The 15,433-nt window shown below is 36.5% G+C and overlaps 1 long non-coding RNA gene across 1 annotated transcript in view; it reads right to left on the bottom strand.

The window, feature by feature from the left end:
* Nucleotides 1-12,051: 12,051 nt before the first annotated feature.
* Nucleotides 12,052-15,433, bottom strand: part of LOC118470282 (uncharacterized) — a 153,585-nt gene continuing 150,203 nt past the window's right edge. The window contains exon 6 of the long non-coding RNA XR_004847317.2: nucleotides 12,052-12,175. This is a non-coding gene — a long non-coding RNA (uncharacterized LOC118470282). The remainder of the gene's footprint in view (nucleotides 12,176-15,433) is intronic.

Raw genomic sequence — 15,433 nt, 5'->3', positions numbered from 1 at the left:
TAAAAGACACAAAAAGATGTAAAAATATCACAGAATTATGCAAAAATGACACTAAAAAATATTGCAAAAATGCCACAAAAAGAAACAGAAATGTCACTAAAAGTTTCAAAAATGCCATAAAAATGGAAAAATATCACTAAAAGATGCAAAAATAACCCAGAAAATTGCAAAAATACCACAAAAAAATGCAAAAGTGACACTACAAGATGCAAAATTGACACTAAAAGATGCAAAAATGTGACTAAAAGATGCAAAAATGGATCAAAAAGATACAAAATTGACCTGAAAAATTAGAAAAATATCAGTAAAAGATGCAAAAATGTCACTAAAAGATAGAACGAGGATAAACCTGTAGCACGTCAAATATAAGTCATATATAAGTAAATCAGTCACAGGTTTGACTGTGGGTGTCGGTGTGTACAAGTTTCTCCTTCATGACATTCGTCCTCAAGCAGATCTTTTCAATAAGCTTTAATTTTAAAATCCAGGTCTCCTTCTTACGTGTTTTCACTTCTCTTTCTCCCCATCACTACTCTACTGTCTGGTTATGTAGACCAGCATTGAAGTATTTATTGTTTCTTTTCTGTTTTTAAAGGAATGACATCAGGAGTGGAGGGCAGAAATCCACTCTGTGGTCACAGTCTCCTGAAATGCTCGCTGGAGAGCCAGGAGGCAAGAAAAGACACCAGAAATGGAAAGTTCAACATGTTTTTCTTTTTCAAATCAACTCATACTTACAGATAGAGTTCGGATCGACGCTGTTGAGATGCTCAGACAGATCAACAGTCTGTCTCCACTGTGGTCTGTCTGCAGTGTTATATTTACTAATTCAATAACTCTATTATTTCATTTAAACACAGGAGTAGGTAAAAATATGAGCAGTAAGTGGAAACATGAGAGCAGCTGAACTCAGAGGAATAATTCACGTTTCAAACCTAAACCACACCGATGAGCCACTGACAGCTGAAGCGAATGACATTAATTCTGTCATTAAAGTGTAATATTCTGCTGGGACACGTTTAGAATGAGCATTTATGCAGATGGTACTGAGACAAGTTGCATCCTGACAACAAGAGTACAATGTGCTGCAAAAAATATGGTTTGAGGAACACGACAAAGAGCCTCGGGTGTTGACCTTCAAACTATTTGAGCATCAGTGGGAGTCTGTGAAGGATTACTCTGAAACCAGTAAGTCCCAGTAACAGACACCCCCACTGACGGCAGATTCAGTGGCATTATGTGGAGTTACACAATAAAACGCAGGTGGTTTTAATGTTGTGGCTCGTTGATGAATTTATTTTATTTATTTAACCTTTATTTTACCAGGTAAGTTAGCTGAGAACTAGATCTCATTTTCGATAAAGACCTGGTCAAGAGGCGGCATACAACAAGATGAACAACAAAAACAGTACTACAAAAACATAATACACAAAGACCTTTTAAAAAAAATAGAAAGGATAAAAAAGACTAAAAACAGGTGCAGTGGTCCTGAAGTGTTTCTCTGGCTGATCTTTTAAATGACAAGAACGACATGTATGAGGTGAGTTTTAGAGACTTTTGTAGAGAGTTCCAGTCATTAGCTGATTTAAATATTTAAAAATATTTTAAATATTTTTCTTGTTTATTTTTATTTATTATTTTTTGTATTCTGCCTTGCTGCTGTAACACTGCAAATCCCCCCACTGTGGCATTAATAAAGTCTTATCAGCATCAGCCCTAAAAGAACACTGACAGGCAGATAACACATGTGCCATGTTGGAGTAGTTTTCTTATTTTGCCCAGTGAATATCATATTATAGTATGTCTGCTCCTGCCAGTGATCTGTCACCATAAGAGCAGGTAGAATAATGTGTTAAATCCACTACAGGAGAGACCTGATGTTCTGCGCAATTAGGTAGAAACTATATGTGCATAAAAGTCCGATATCCTTAAATACATCCTGATTAAAGAGGTGTGAAACAGTGAGAGTGCCTCAAGATAAAAATATAAAATTATAATATTTAGTTGTCTGTAATATTGTGTTTAATTTGCAGTGACATTCAAAAGTTGCAGCATTTTTTTAAACACTCATTGATGCAACACTAATAATACTAGAGCAGCACTTCGTCTGAACTATGCATAACTTTACACCCCAAAAAACTTAAAATGGGAGAGTTTTACAAATATTCACCCTTATACGGTTGTAATGAATGAGGAAAAACAGCTAAGAGGCCAACATTGCTCATTGCACTAGGCGCAAAACATGTTTATTTCTGATGTAAAGTTGGGCATTTTAACCTGGAGGTCTAAAGCTGCTGAGTCACTTTTGGAGGCAGCCTCAAGTGGTCACTGGAGGAACTGCAGTTTTTGGCAATTTTGGGTTTGTTTTCAGCTCTGGAGATTGATTAGCATGCTCAGAGCTGATCCTGATGGGAATCTCTTGCATTTATTCGGGCACAAAACAAAGTACTGAGCAAATGTAAAGTTTGACAAGTCAGAGGATCACCAGAGTTGTCAGAATGAATCCTCAGGGAGCATGAGAGCGTCCGCCACGCCTCATAGTTCTGTCAAAAACCTCATGGAGTCACTGACGGTAAAGTCAGCAGATTCATCCTCAGGGTACCAGGAATGTCTCTGTGAAATTTAAACAATCTGACCAATATCTGTTTAGTTAGTTCCATTTGGACTAAAGAGTTTTAACCATCCCCAGAGCCACATCAGTGCTGTAGCTGTAAATGCAAGAGAACAGCACAACTAATTTAATTTGACTTTAAAATGTCCTGAAAAACAACATCAACAACAGAGTTTCAAGTCTTTTCTCTTGGGCAGTTTTGTCACCAAGCTTGGGTTTTACAAACTGCATTAAAATGTACTATTTAGCTAAAGAATTTATACCACAATTACGACTCTGCCTACTTTTAATTGCGTGCTTTTGAATTTTAATAGGTTAAAACACAGATCTCCCAGGAATAATTTGGGAATCTGTTTGTCCCTGGAACTAAAATTAGGTCCCAGCCCAGCCGCTGAGAGAAAACTCTGTATTAGATAATCACAGTGTGTCTATTAAAGCCAAATGTGTGGAGATCAGTTGGATGATTCAAGGCCAAACCCAGCTGAATATGTGAGGTTATTTTAGAAATGAGAGCACCCTTAACAGCAGAAAATAGACGATATTAGAACGGATGTCAGCAAATGTCGGTGCTTCGAGTGCAATATGGGCCAAACATGAGACTTTCCTTGAACCGAGCTGAAAGCTGAGACGGACACAAACTCATTTTTGCATGTCTTAATATCACATATCCCCCATTTAAATACCAGATATTAGGGCAGGGGTGACAAACTCATCTTAGTTCAGGGGCAACATTCAGTCCAATTTAATCTCAAGTGGACTGGAGCAGTAAAATCACAGCAATAATAACCTATAAATAACCACAACTCCACGCTTCCTTTGTTTTAGTGCAAAAAGTTCACATTTAAGGAATTATCTTTTTAAAAAACATCATGAACATCCTGAAATTTATCAAGAAAAAAAAATATTTCAACAGTATTATGCCTCAGTTTATCATTTCCACATTACAACTTCCAGATCACAGAGGATCTACAAAGGAACACAACATTTAGTGATCTGGAACTGCACCATAGAGGATTTTACTTTATGATCAAAATGACAAAAGTCAGCCAAAAAAGAGACAAAAACAAGACAAAATATTACAAAAATGAGACACAAAATGACAAAAGCGAGAAAGAAAATGACAAAAAATAGACAAACGACACGAAAGAACAAAAAGAGACAAAGAACTCGACAAAAAGCTACAAAGTGACAAAAAAATGGACAAATGACAAAAACAAGACAAAAAATTACATAAATGACAGAAGCGAGACAAAAAAAGACAAAAAATACACTAAAAACACAAGCAAGCAAGGAAACACAAAACAACAAAAATATGAGACAAACAATAAGTCAGACAAAAAAAATTACAAAAATGAGACACCAAAACAACAGAAGAACAATGAACAATCTAGTATTTTACTTTATGATCCAAACAACTTGTCATGGTCTAGAAATGATTTTAAATTTCTAGTTTTACTAATTTACAATCTGCAGTTAATGTCTTCTCTGGAATTTTTACACTTTGAGGGCCGGATTGGACCCTCTGGAGGACCGCTTTTGGCCCATGGGCCTCATGTTGGACACCGCGGTATTAGGGTGAAACATGAGGGAATATTAGAAAAGTTTCTGTGCGATTACTCTGCAGGTCCTGGCTGCTTTTTCTCACAGTTGTTCGGACTCCAGAAACTGTTAGCAGAGAAGTGGAAAAGTGGAACAATGTTTGTCAGACAGATTAGCTGAACATAAACAAGGAAAGTCGTGTGAGTGAGAAGCGGTTCTGGCTGCCGGGTGAAATGTAAAGTTGACCAGACCAATCAGAAGTGTGGCGCTCGGTGGGGAAAGTAACCTTTCAGGCAGGCTCGCTGGGACGTTGACACTGATCCAGGTAAGAAGATGCCAAACTATCAAAACATAGCAATCCAAAGGGCTTTAAAACATGAGAAGAAAACCGCTGTTCAAACTCCAGCTTCCTGACAGCTCATGGAAGAAATGACTCACCGCAAGCCGGGCTGTTTAGCTGCACTTTTTTCTTAATTACATGCTCTTTACTTTAAAAACCACCGCCTGCACTGCAAAAACTCAAAATCTTATCAAATCTATTTGTCTTATTTTTAGTCAAAATGTCTCATCCCACTCAATTTAACATAAATTCACTTAACAAGTGACATTTCAGCAGATGGAGGGACTTGTTTTGAGACAATGCATCTTAAATATCTTGTTAAGTCAAACAATCTTGAAATTATCTTGTTTTGAGTTGAATTTTACAAGAAAACTCAAAATAAGTTTAACCCTCATGACGTCCTGCAGGTCAAATTGACCCGTTTTAAGGTTTGAAAATGTGGGGAAAAAATATATTTTCACAGTGAAACTTCTGATGTCCACATTTTCAACATTTTTGGGAAATCTTTGAACATTTTTTGGTGGGAAAAAAGAAATGTTAAAATGTTTATTAAGAACATTCACATAAAAATCAACCAAAATCCAGCAAATTTCGCTGCATTTTGGTTGATTTTTATGTGAATGTTCTTAAAGAAAACATTAGAAGTTTTACTGATATATATGTAATCACTTTAGATATTTTTAGGATTTTTTTGGTAGATTTTTACTCATTTTTTGAAAATATTTACAAGAATTTTCTTGCCAAATTTTGGGGATTGTTTTAAAATAAAACTTGTAAGGGAAACTTAAGGAATTATTGGAATTTTCTTCTTGAAGGTTTTGTAAATTTTCAGAAATTTGGGGAATTTTTTTGCTGATTAGTTGGATGTTTTTCAGACAAGGAAACAATATTTTTTGGTGCCCACAAATGAAGACAACAGGATGGTTAATACATCTCAAATTAGGAGGTTAGATGAAAGCAAAAAGCTATTTTTGAGTGAAAAACTGCTATTTTTTTAAAGCATATCTGGCTTATTTTAAGACACCTAAGCTTGACAATCCTGGTAAAATAGAGCTGAAAATAAGTTTTCCCAGCTAATTTTAAGATCTCAATATTCTAAATATCACATCTTATTTCAAGAAATCTTACCAAGCCATTTTTCACTTGTTTTATTGGCAGATTTTTTTTCACTAATTTCAAGGTAAAAGTTCCTTGACATAAGTTTTTTTTCTTGTTTTGAGAGGAGCATTTTTCCAGTGTAAAGTAACAGGAAAAGAAACATATAACTATATCTATGTATAACTAAGTAAATGTTGCTTCCTTTCGTATTCCTGTTGTAAATTGGAAGCCTGTGTTGATGAAGGCCTGACGACCCCAACACAGTCCAGCGTTTCTCACAGCTTCCATCATCGCTCTCCTCTCTTCGCCACCGGTTTATTGCTCCCAGATGCTATAAAAGTCTGCAGCCCCGTTGACACCCAAGGTGACGACTAAAATCACGCGACGGCTTCATTCTCTGTGACAGTCAGTCAGATCCTCCGTACGGATCATAAACTCTCTGTTATCAGGCTTCATTCAGAGCTCAGCTGCCTTCTCCACACATTCTCCTCCTGCTGTTTGACAAACGACAGGCTGCCGTTTGTTTTTGCATTCACTCCGAACACCTGTGGATTGGCAAGCGCTGCGTATGACAGGGGTGTCCAACATGCGGCCTGTTGGCCAAAAGCGGTCCTCCAGAGAGTCCAATCCGGCCCTCAAAGTGTAAAAATTCCAGAGAAGACATTAACTGCAGATTGTAAATTAGTAAAACTATAAATTTAAAATCATTTCTAGACCATGACAAGTTGCTTGGATCAGAAAGTAAAATACTAGATTGTTCACTGTTCTTTTGTGTCTCATTTTTGTAATATTTTGTCTTGTTTTGTTGTTTCTTTGTCTTCTTGTTTGTCTCATGTTTTTGTCATTTTGTGTTTCCTTTTTGTCTCGCTTGTGTTTTTAGTCATTTTTTGTCATTTTGTTTCTCGCTTTTGTCATTTTTTTGTCTTGCTTCTTTCATTTATGTAATTTTTGTCTTGTTTTTGTCATTTGTCCATTTTTTGTCGCTTTGTAACTTTTTGTCTAATTCTTTGTCTCTTTTTTTGTTTTCTTTCATGTCATTTGTCTCATTTTTTGTAATTTGGTTTCTTGTTTTTGTCATTTTGCGTCTCATTTTGTAGTATTTTGTCTTGTTTTTGTTGTTTTTATCATTTTTTTTGTCTGACTTTTGTCATTTTGATCACGAAACAAAATACTATATTGTTCATTGTTCTGTCGTTTTGTCTCATTTTTGTAATATTTTGTCTTGTGTCATGTTTTTGTCGTTTTGTTTCCTTTTTGTCTTGCTTGTGTTTTTAGTCAGTTTTTTTGTCATTTTGTTTCTTGTCATTTTGTGTCTCGTTTTTACAATAGTTTGTCTTGTTTTTGTTTTTTGTCTTTTTTTGTCTGACTTATTGTTTGTCTCATGTTATTGTCGTTTTGTGTTTCCCTTTTGTCTTGCTTGTGGTTTTAGTCAGTTTTTTTTGTCATTTTTTGGTCATTTGGCCTTTTTTTGTGGCTTTATAACTTTTTGGTCAAATCTTTTGTCTCCTTTTTTGTTTTGTTTCGTGTTGCTTGTCTCATTTTTTGTCACCTTTTTTCTCGCTTTTGTCATTTTGTTTCTTGTTTTTGTTATTCTGCGTCTCATTTTTATAATATTTTGTCATGTTTTTGTTGTTTTTTGTCTTTTTCTTGTCTGACTTTTGTCGTTTTGATCATAAAGTAAAATCCTCCCTGGTTCAGTTCCAGATGACTAAATGTTGTGGTCCTTTGTAGACACTGATCTGGAACTGAATTCATTTTTCTTGATAAATTTCGGGATGTTCATAATGTTTTGTGAAAAGATAATTCCTTAAATGTGAACATTTTTACACTAAAACAAAGGAAAAATGTGGAGTTGTGGTTATTTCTAGGTTATTATGCTGTGATTTTACTGCTTTGGCCCCCTTGTGATTAAATTGGACTGAATGTGAAACTGGACTAAGATGAGTTTGACTCCCCTGTTGTATGCGTTATGGAGGGTGGCTTTCTCCTGCATATGTGGGAGCGTTTCTCTGCAGCTGAAGGATACAGATGTGTGTGCGTGTCGGCTTTCTGTTTGCTGTCAGGCTGGGTGGAAGCCGAGTCCATCAGGCAGGCAGGCAGGCGCTGCTGTGGGCTTATTGGATGTTGGTTGAGGCCTGCAGGGAGGGGAGCGCTCAGGCTTACTTAATCACAGCACAAATGCCTTTATTCATCTTCAGAACAGTGCAATTAATTTCCGCGCCGGTGTCAGAACCTTTGGGGAAATCTGACCTGTTATTGCCTCTCAGAGTCGTGCATGTTCTTTCTCTCGGTCGAGGCAGCAGACAGGCATTCAAAACTCATTTCAAGGCTTCCAGAGAAGTTTCTTTGTGTCTGACTAAATTTTTAAAAAGCATAAAAATTGTAATGTTGGTAACACATTCACAAAAATTTCAAATTGAATCAATATTTAATGGATAAAGTTTCCGTTTTTCAGTTTTGTTTTGTAAATAATTTGAACGAATCCTCAGAAAACACCAAATCAACACTTCTTTAATCCATTTCCAACATTTTTTAAACCTCCTTTCCCTGTTTGTGGCTTTAAGCTCCAAACTAATTCTCTCCCGCTGAACGTGTTAATCTCTGTGAAGCATCTACTGCCTTCTTACTTTTTATTTATTTAAAAAAAAAAAAAAATCTTGTTTGATTTCCAAAACAGGCTCTGAACAGCCTGAAATCAACTGAGCTCATCATTTTTAGCAAAATATGAAGTTAGTTTGCTGATATTTTCTGTGATGAATTTACAAGTGAAATGTCTGTTAAACTACGGCATCCATTTATCAGAAACCTGGACTTTTTAAAGGATCCTAACCCTGACCCTAACCCTAACCCTGTCCTGGTGACTGAGGAAGAAAAGAGCATCTACCTCCACAATATGACACATTATGTACAAATCTCATAATTACCAACTAGCAAAAATATATAGCAAATGCTTCCAACCAGAATGAGTCATTTTTACCTCAAAGGAACAAGAAAAAAGCAAAATATTCAGTAAAGTAAAAGGCAGCTTAGTGTTAATATGCAACTCTATATGATAATAACATCTGATAACAACATAAAGAGAATTATTAAGTACAAGAATGAAACTTAAAGTTAAGATAACTTTTCAACAATTATTAGCTTTCTTTACAGCTTTAAGAAGGATCAGGACGGAGCCCATCTGAGGGTCAATCAGTCTCATCTGTTTAAAAAGTAGAGATGCAGCAAAATTAATGATCAGCTGTCAACCGGTAAATTAATCAGCAGGTATTTTTACAATCAATCTGTCAGTTTGAGCGACTTATTAAGAAGACAAAACTTCTTAAATGTGAGTATTTTCTGGTTTCTTTGCTCTTTTATGGCAGTAAACGGGATGTTTTTGAGTTGTGGACAAAAGAAGACATGAGGATTTTTCATGTTGGGCTTTGGGGAACACTGATCAATACTTTTCACCATTTTCTGCTATTTTATGTTTATTTTCTAAGTTTATTTTATTTTTAAATTTGGACAGTTCGTATTAATGTACATTTCCCCGTAAATACGAGAGATTGTAGCTGTCATCTGGAGTCCCATTGGCAGAGCAAAAATAAAGAAATTACAAATAACACAAAACCATAACTGAACAAAGACATAGAAAAAGAAAAACAAGCAACAAGCGATAAGCGATAAGATGTAGCGCACAGAACAGAAGCAGTAATTAATTAACATTTACACATGATTATTTTGCAAACATCTCTTTGTTGCTCTATCATTATTGCATACTGTTGTCCTACACTAACCCCTCTGTCACTATAACATGGGATTCCTCTACATACATCCCTCTGACACTATTACATTTAACTGTATTGCACATTTCCCTGTCTGCATTACACATAATGACCCTACACATGTCCCTTTTTACATTACTGCACAAGTCCCATTATCACAAACTCTTATGATCCTGTAACATGAGTTAACACTTTATAAAGCCAACAACTAATGGGTTCGTCAAGGAAATTAATATAGAAAACCATTTACAGTGAAAATAATTGCTAGTTGCTGCCCTGGTAGAAAGTAGGAATATTATTTTGCACTGTTTCTTATTCAGTTTGAGTCACACACATGTGAGTGAGGCACATAAACGAGTATCTAACCGTCACGTTTAAGGAACACATTCAATAGGAATAAACACATCTATGAGCTGAGCAGCATCTGATAGGAATATGCATGGATGCACACATCAGTAATAAACAACATTAGCAGCCCTCAGAAGATCAGAAAGCCCTGCCTGGTACCAGCTGGGACACCATTCAGGCCTCGCTTCAGACCCACCTTGAACCTTGAGGGTTTGAAGATGAAGGTAGAGAGATTACAGAAGACAGAGGGGAGGGAAAGGAGGAGGAGGGGAGGAAGGTGTGAATGATGTGGAGAGGGGAGGATGTGGGAGGAAACCTGGGGCTGGAGGAACACATTAAGGATTGTTGCAGCGCTGGTGTTGTGTGATCTGACTGTCTGTAGGTGGCTGTTGATCAGAGCTGCTATTAGTTCACTATTAAGTTACATCTGGGGAGTCAGTGAATCAGTCTGAGTCATTTTTAAGAAAGAAATGTGAAAATTCTCTGATTCCAGCTTCAAAACAGTGAATATCTTCTGGTTTCTTTTGGAAAATCTTTGGGTTGTGGACAAAACCAGACATTGTGAGGGCGTCATGTTGGCTTTGGGAAACACTGATCAACATTTCTCCTTCATTTTGTCGACCAATCAACTGATTATTTTATCAAGAAATCACCTGACAGAAAAATCAACACTGAACATAATTATTATCTGCAGCTCTGTAACTGATTTAACGATATATTTTAACCTCAATATATGATAATAATTGTCTTAAACATCACACTCTTTGGTAAAAATGCATTTTTATATTCAGATAAATGATTTAATAAGCACATTTTATTCAGTAATCTCACCTTGAATTTACTTTCATATCAACTAATGCAGAAATCTGTGCTTAAATTAGCCACAGTTTTGGACATCGTTTAGTTTTTCTATCATTTTAGATAACGTTTCAGTCATTTTAGACAAATTTTAAATCATTCTGGACATTTTTCATCTCATTTCAAAGTATTTTGGGGTCAAAGGTTTGCCATTTTGCACAATTTTTAAGCCACTGTGGACATTTTTTGTCATTTTGAACGAGTCTACAAACTGATGTTTTGGCTCAACACACACACACACAAATGAAATTATTCAATTATTTTGATTTGTGACAACTTTTAATGAAAATACACCACCGTTCAAAAGTTTGGGGTCATCCAGACAATTCCATGTTTTCCATAAAAACTCCCACTTTTATCCATGTGCTCACATAACTCAACACACACACTCAACACAATGTAGCATTAGAATACAGGAGTGATGGTTGCTGGAAATGTTCCTCTGTACCTCTATGGAGATATTCCATTAAAAATCAGCTGTTTCCAGCTACAATAGTCATTTACCACATTAACAATGTCTACACTGGATTTATCATTCATTTAATGTTATCTTCATTGGGAAAAAAAAGCTTTTCTTTCAAAAATAGAGACATTTCTAAGTGACCACAAACTTTTGACCAGTAGTGTACACATATAGGGTTAGTATCCAGACAGACATGCCTCTCCTCATTACTGTGCTCAGATGTACTGTGTGTGTGTACTGTGTGTACTGTGTGTACTGTGTGTACTGTGTGTACTGTGTGTACTGTGTGTGTGTACTGTGTGTGTGTACTGTGTGTACTGTGTGTACTGTGTGTGTGTACTGTGTGTGTGTACTGTGTGTACTGGATGTAGGTACTGTGTGTGTGTACTGTGTGTGTGTACTGGATGTAGGTACTGTGTGTGTGTACTGGATGTAGGTACTGTGTGTGTGTACTGGATGTAGGTACTGTGTGTACTGTGTGTGTGTACTGTGTGTGCGTACTGTGTGTACTGTGTGTGTGTACTGTGTGTGCGTACTGTGTGTACTGTGTGTGTGTACTGTGTGTGTGTACTGTGTGTACTGGATGTAGGTACTGTGTGTGTGTACTGGATGTAGGTACTGTGTGTGTGTACTGGATGTAGGTACTGTGTGTGTGTACTGGATGTAGGTACTGTGTGTACTGTGTGTGTGTACTGTGTGTACTGGATGTAGGTACTGTGTGTGTGTACTGTGTGTGTGTACTGGATGTAGGTACTGTGTGTGTGTACTGGATGTAGGTACTGTGTGTACTGTGTGTGTGTACTGTGTGTACTGGATGTAGGTACTGTGTGTGTGTACTGTGTGTGTGTACTGTGTGTGTGTACTGTGTGTGTGTACTGTGTGTACTGTGTGTGTGTACTGTGTGTGTGTACTGTGTGTGTGTACTGTGTGTGTGTACTGTGTGTACTGTGTGTGTGTACTGTGTGTGTGTACTGTGTGTGTGTACTGTGCATACTGTGTGTACTGTGTGTGTGTACTGTGTGTGTGTACTGTGTGTGTGTACTGTGCGTACTCGAACCTTCTGAGTCCTGCTGCTGCCGGCAGACAAATCCAAAGTTCCCAGCAGGGAGAAACATTTCCACTCAGTGCTTCACCTCCTGTGCTGCAGTTTGATTCTGAGGGGAGGAGAAGAGCACATGATGATGTAAAACCTATGGAGATGTATGCAGTTAATATATACTGAAGATATGTATACAGCCGAGGATGATGGATAATAAACCAGAGCAGGAAATATATGACATGTATGGCAATAAAATGTTACACTCCATAGTGTGTCTAGAGTGGAAATGATAAATTGTCATAATTACTTAAAGAAATTCATGGTTTCCTTCTTTTTTAATAATAACTGGCTGCACATTGGATGCAGAAACAACTGCAAAGGCTCAGTTGGTTCAGCAATCTTTGCATTTTTGTGCTATTTTTGCATCTTTTAGTGACATTTTTGTGCCATTTTTTCCTATTTTGTGCCATTTTTGCATCTTTTGGTGGCATTTTTGCATCTTAGCGTCATTTTTGTCATTTTTTGCCATTTTTGTGTCATTTTTGTGCCATTTTTGCATCTTTTAGTGACATTTTTGTGTCATTTTTCATCGTTTAGTGATATTTTTGGATGTTTTAGTGACTTTGTATCTTTTAGTGAGATTTTTGCAACTTATTTGGGTCATTGTTTGCATTTTTCATGATATTTTTGCATCTTTTAATGGCATTTTTGCATCTTTTATGTCATTTTTGCGGCTTTCTTTTTTCATTTTGTTCTGCATCTTAACTGCAACTACCAATAATAAGAATTCTAAAAATACCAATAATACTAACAATAACAAACTAAATGATGCAATGTATATGATTAATTCAAATATAAACCAATAAATCGGTCAATAACTGATTTTTAAATGCGTTCCACATGTTTGTCATCATTTTATTTACTGCAGATCAAAGCAGTGATTTTGTTGTTATAGTAATAAATATAAATGATGTTTAAAATACACACATTTCATATAAACATGTTCATCATGTTTGCCAACACTGACTCACGCTGTAGTAAATGGATTTGTGGTCATGTCTGAGTATCATCTGGGCCTTTTAAAATACACCTGACGTTTTGATGTCTAATAAATAACAAATGCGGCCGTAAAGCAAAGAGAAGAAATCAGAAAATAAGAGCAGGAATAAACAAGCCAGCGGCTCTTTGTACGAGGATTTCAGTTATTTTAAGTGTGTGTCATCAAGCTCTCGCACTGTCACAAAAACAAGGCCGGCTCCTTGAAACCGCCACACTTAAAAACAAATGTCTGATGTAAAAATGTCTCTGAGCAAAACAATCACTCTGAGCTCAACAAAACTTTCCGAGCTCACGTTTTTTAATATTTTTTCTGTATTTGTGATGGTGTGGCCAAACTGAGGAGCAGATTGTGATACATGAGCCGTCGTGCTGCTGCTCAGGGTGAATCATGACATGGACTGATTTAAACCTGAGAGGAACCAGATGCAGCCACAGCAGCCCTGAAGAACCCGGAGAATTAGCAGGACCCAGATTCCTGCCCATACGGCTTCAATAACCGCCAGAAAAACCAGCCCTCTTAATATTAAAGTGCTTTATGAGGGTCGTATAAGGTCATTAAACACGGTGATCCGCTGGTCTTCATCAGAGCTAATGGACATGAGGAGAGTTACTGATATGGTTTGTTCAGAGCAGAGGAGGAAGATTTTACACGCATTCATTTGTTTTATAGCTGTGATGTTTTTCTTTATCTTTCTGTTCAAGCACGAGGATCTGGCAGCAGCAACTTTTAGTGTCATTTCTGCGTCTTTTAGTGACAGTTTTGCAGTTTTTATGTCATTTTTGTATCTTTTAGTGCCATTTTTGCATCTTTTAGTGGCATCTCTGGTCTTCATCAGAGCTATTGGACATGCAGAGAGTTACTAATACAGTTTGTTCAGAGCAGAGGAGGAAAATTTTACACGCATTCATTTGTTTTATAGCTGTGATTTTTTTCTTTATCTTTGTGTTCAAACATGAGGATCTGGCAGCAGCACGGATTCGACAAGAACATGTCACTTTTTTTTCTTTATCAAAGTGTTAAGCATCTGATCTTTCTTAACCTCTTTCTGCAGAAGCTTGTGGTGTTCGGATGCCAGTGTTTACGGCTTCTACAAGCTGCTCATGAACTATAACGGAGGTCTTCATCAGACAAATGCAGCTTCAGGAATAATTAGCAGCTTTTAAGCTGCAAATACATAAAATTAAAGGTTTAAAATGCAAATTCTGCTGCTGTTTTGTAATTACTAAAAATATCTTCCGCCTTCTCTTCTATCTTTATTAAAGAAAGGCAAAAATCCATATTTCTTTTACATTTTACATGAAATGTTGAGCACATGTGGGCATGATGTACAGGAAATGTCAAGTTTAAAGAGTTTTAGGATGAATATATTAAAGAGAACTGGATGCCAAAGATGGTGACGCACTTAAATGAAAATTGTTCGCTTGGTACAGGAACCAGTTAAGTGTTTTTTACCTTCCATTAAGCGTGACTCACTGCATATAATTAACTCCACCTGTGGGTTCTGCATGCACAAGATGCAAAAATGGCACCAAAAGACACAAAAAATACCCAAAAAGTTACAAAAATGCCACTAAAAGATGCAAAAATGTCACTGAAAGTTGCAAAAATGATCCAAAACGTTACAAAAATGTCACTAAAAGTTGCAAAAATGTCATTGAAAAGATGCAAAAATGTCACAAAAAGATGCAAAAATGACACAAAAAGATGAAAAAATGTCACTAAAAGATGCAAAAATGTCACTGAAAGACACAAAAATGTCACTAAAAGATGCAAAAATGTCACTGAAAGACACAAAAATGTCACTAAAAGATGCAAAAATGACACAAAAAGATGCAAAAATGTCACTATAAGATGTAAAAATGCCACAAAGACAAATTGTGAAATATGTCGGTTTAAATGCTCTGCTCATAGAAAACGCCGCTTGGTTTCAACGTTGGTAAATATGACTTTAGAACACCTTACTTCATGCTTTTCAAAGTCATTTTTACGTCACACATCTGTCTGAATGCTCCAGTTACTGAGTGGAGACTAGAAGCTTCTCTGTGCACAGCCTGTGAGGCATTCAGGGAACGTCTGTAAATTGTGTGTGAGACATTGAGGCAGTAGCATCTGGTCTCAATGGTGCAAAAGAACATTTTCAAGTGAAACTGCACCAGAAGAATATACATTAAATACACGTGTGCATGTTCCAAATGTGATGCTGAAGTTTTGTTTTGCAACTTCCCAACCAAGCAGAGTCTCCAGATGAATGTAGCCACTAATATGTTGATTTTGTAAAAATAATCTGTATTATTTCATTCATAGAATTTATAG

This window comes from Amphiprion ocellaris, chromosome 12, assembly GCF_022539595.1.
Source record: "Amphiprion ocellaris isolate individual 3 ecotype Okinawa chromosome 12, ASM2253959v1, whole genome shotgun sequence".
NCBI classification, from domain to species: Eukaryota; Metazoa; Chordata; class Actinopteri; family Pomacentridae; genus Amphiprion; species Amphiprion ocellaris.
The sequence above is the reverse complement of the archived record's forward strand: the minus strand, read 5'-3'. Positions and strand labels throughout refer to the sequence as shown.